Below are 3,461 nucleotides of genomic sequence, written 5' to 3' on the forward strand. Positions count from 1 at the left end.
GTACATGGATCACCAGCTCTACCCACTGAGCTAACCGGGCGCCCAGAATATGCTTAATTCATCAAGGAGTCAAAAAATTGTCTATTTGATTGTTAAAAATGATAAAAATACAAAATACAGACGGATAATTGTGTAAAAATATCCGGAACTCAATCAGATCAATATTCACAGGAAATAATCAAATCTCTGGTCATTGATAGGTTGGGAACAAGTGGCCTAATGAAAGCATGTAAATGTTAAATAGAAGTGGTCAGAGGATTGAGCCTTGGGGAACTCCAAACAGGCAACACAGTTGTTCTTCAACGACGCACTTTGCTGAGACATTTTAGAAGCAGCCTGCAGCAGCTCTGAGTGGTCGCCTGCTCATGGAAGCATGTAAATGTTATGTAGAAGATCTGACAAACCACTTTAGCTGTGAGCCTGAGAGCATCAGCTTTCCAGTTCTTGAAACTAGAAACTAGAATTGGAATCTTGCCTCAATCCGTTTTTAAAGGAATATCATTTGTTCTTCAACAATAAAAGACTGAGTTGCAGTTTGTTAGAGGTCTCATGAGCCCTCAGCTTTCACATCATGCACCTGTGGAAACTGTAGGTTGATAACGTTGTGCGGTTTTTCATACATCACATCGATGGGGACTAAACAAAGACCAGGTTTAATGTGAAATGGCCAATGGTAAACCAGACTGACACTATAACGGGAGGTGAGAGAACAAAGAGCAGTAAATAATAACATCAACAGCGCATCGTCTGCCTTAGTCAGCCAGCTGACACAGAACCACTTCCTGTTTCTGAGGCTGAGGCAGACAGTGCGGGTTCAGGTTTGGAGAGAATGTGGTTCAGAGCTGCAGACAAACTCACTATCTGTATCTGATCTGAAGGAGCCCAACAACCTTTGAGCAGAGATAAGAGTTTAAAATAAGAACACGAGCTGTTCAATGGAGGTGTTTCATTTTATTCACACGATGCTCAGCTCTGATGCGTCAAAAAGGTCTAAATATAAAGCGGTCAAAATTAGTCGTTCTTTCTTTGGTATTTCACATTATAAGCCTTCAACACTCTGATCTCCTTATTGGTCCGATTCTATATCAATTCCCACAGATTTAGGGTTCCCATGCTTCTTGGAAATGATCTCTGTTGTCCTGGTAATATTGAATTGTATTTTATCCTGTGAATGAGGGGACATGTTGGCTCTGCTACACTAAATGGAACTGAGCTTAGTTAGTATCATTGGTAACACCTGAGTTTACTCTACTACTTCATGTCAAAACAGCCGCTGTGAAAAAGGTCTATTCAGAAAGCAGAAAGACTGCCAAGCGCTCCACAAAAGTGAGCTAACAAGCCCATAAACACTGACCACCGTTTGTGAGCAACTGCTGTCCTGTACTGTCAAAAAAACTACTGGAAAATGATTTCATAAAAAGAGCGGGAACCCTGCAGATTTTCAGCGTCAATGCGATCGTTTTATTATCTCTGAGTCTGAACACTCTGTAGAACAGCCCCTCTCACACTGGCAGGCCTCAGACAATCATCTTGATTTCCATCCCTAAAATTTAAGTCAGTCAGTGCGTAGAGAGTAAAACACGCTGCATTCCTAGAATTTAAGCTTATGTTCAATAAAAATTTAATTGAATGGTGAAGAAAGCTGCCTATTGTCGGTGTGACATGAAGCTTTGAGCCTTTTCTTCTTCTCCGTCATGACTCAGCGCAGACGCCAGAGGCTGACATCTTGGTTTAGCAATGTACAACTGTCAGAAAAACATGCCAGCATCAATAAAAGGAACTGATAAACTCTGATGCCTTTTTGGAACCCAGTCTTGATTCCCATCCAACAAATCTGAACAACTCTACATAGATTAGATTAGATTTTTTATTTTTAAACACAAGTTGTAATTGCACACTAATTAAAAAACAGATTAGAAACCTTTAGTTGTCGGCAATTAGCTGGAGAAAGTTCAGTCACATCCAATCATTTACTTGTTTACTGCCCTCGCAGAATGGAGGTACAGGTCGTCACTTTGTGGTAAATTCAGGTGTTGTCTGCATAGTTGAAGATACTGTTTTGTATAATGGAAGCATGTTGATGTAAAATAGAAGAGGTCTGAGGATTGAACCTTTGGAAACTCCGAAGCATAAAATAGTTCCTGCCATGAAGACATGAACCCCTTTAAAGTCTGAGAGCCCAGTCCAGCTGTCCAGTGGTAACTTTATCGAATGATTTCATAAACCTAGAACTGGAATCTTGTAAACCAATATGATTCATTCTTACAATACAAGTTACAGTTTGTCAGTGGCACTTGTTCTGTTTGTAGGATATGCTCATATTTTCCTTAAAGTAAAGTATTGAAAAAAGAATCAGAATCAGGTATCAGTATTGAAACTCTGGTTCATAACGACATTCAAAAATCTCACTTCATACCCAGAGCTCCTCATCATTCAGTTTGTTGTCTAGTTTATGTTCAATGAGAGCAGAATCACTTCCTTCTACCAGTCTCACCATAGCCATTAATGGTCAAACGGTAACACTGACGCAGACTGGTCTTTGGGGTTTTTATTTCTCATGAAGTGGGAGCTGTCAACATTTCACAGCTACAAAGTCCTAAGAAATGTGACATGAAAGATAGAAATTACACATTTAGAGCGAAGATAAGTTAACCCTTAAAGATCAAATCTACAGTCTTTTGTAACCCTATTTAACAATGTATGCCAAATAATGTACTTACAATCATTATGACATACATATTGCACAATTCTGTGTATTTTATATTAAAAGACAATACTCTTTTCATCCTGTAAAACAAAATGTGACACATGCTTACATAAGAATAACATTCACCCGTCAATCAATCTGCAAATCCTAGCCACACAGAGCGAAAATTCATTAGTCAGCTAGCTAACAGCATGGCGATTGTATTATAGCCCTATCATATTCAGTCATCAGAGGAACACAGGAAGTACCCTATAATATCCATTACTGATGAGTATGTACATTGTTATTTATCAGGTTTTAAGACCATGCTTTTATTTTACAAAATAACATAATTCTGACAAATAACACAGCAACTGAGCGACTTTTATAAAGATTGTGTCGAATATAGTCACATAACTGAGTATCTGTAATTTCCTCACTGAGATCATGCTTTCATAACACACACACACACACACACACATCTAAGTGTCAGTTACTGCACAGACAGGAAGTGTGTGGCATCGAAGCAAGAGACAAACTGTAACAGTTACAGGAACTCTCAGTCAACACTGATCTTTATGTTATATTGTTCCTGACTGCTTCTTAATCTTTGTATATTCATATATGATAGTATATGTATATATATGAGTATCTGACCCTACACCCATCAGCCATTATGAGCAGTGTGTGGGTATATTACTATCACCTGTCACCTGTCAGTGGGTATATTACTATTACTTGTCACCTGTCAGTGGGTATATTACTATCACCTGTC

General features: G+C 38.7%; 2 protein-coding genes across 2 annotated transcripts in view; one reads left to right on the forward strand and one right to left on the reverse strand.

Moving 5' to 3' along the window:
* The window catches only part of LOC118336472, a 744,338-nt gene that overhangs the window by 175,259 nt on the left and 565,618 nt on the right, over positions 1 to 3,461 (forward strand). The window lies entirely within an intron of this gene.
* LOC118336456 (semaphorin-4A) overlaps positions 1 to 3,461 on the reverse strand; it is a 16,645-nt gene that overhangs the window by 12,341 nt on the left and 843 nt on the right. The window lies entirely within an intron of this gene.

Source organism: Morone saxatilis, unplaced genomic scaffold, assembly GCF_004916995.1.
Source record: "Morone saxatilis isolate NCDOM2014 unplaced genomic scaffold, NCSU_SB_2.0 Contig24, whole genome shotgun sequence".
Classification (NCBI taxonomy): Eukaryota; Metazoa; Chordata; class Actinopteri; family Moronidae; genus Morone; species Morone saxatilis.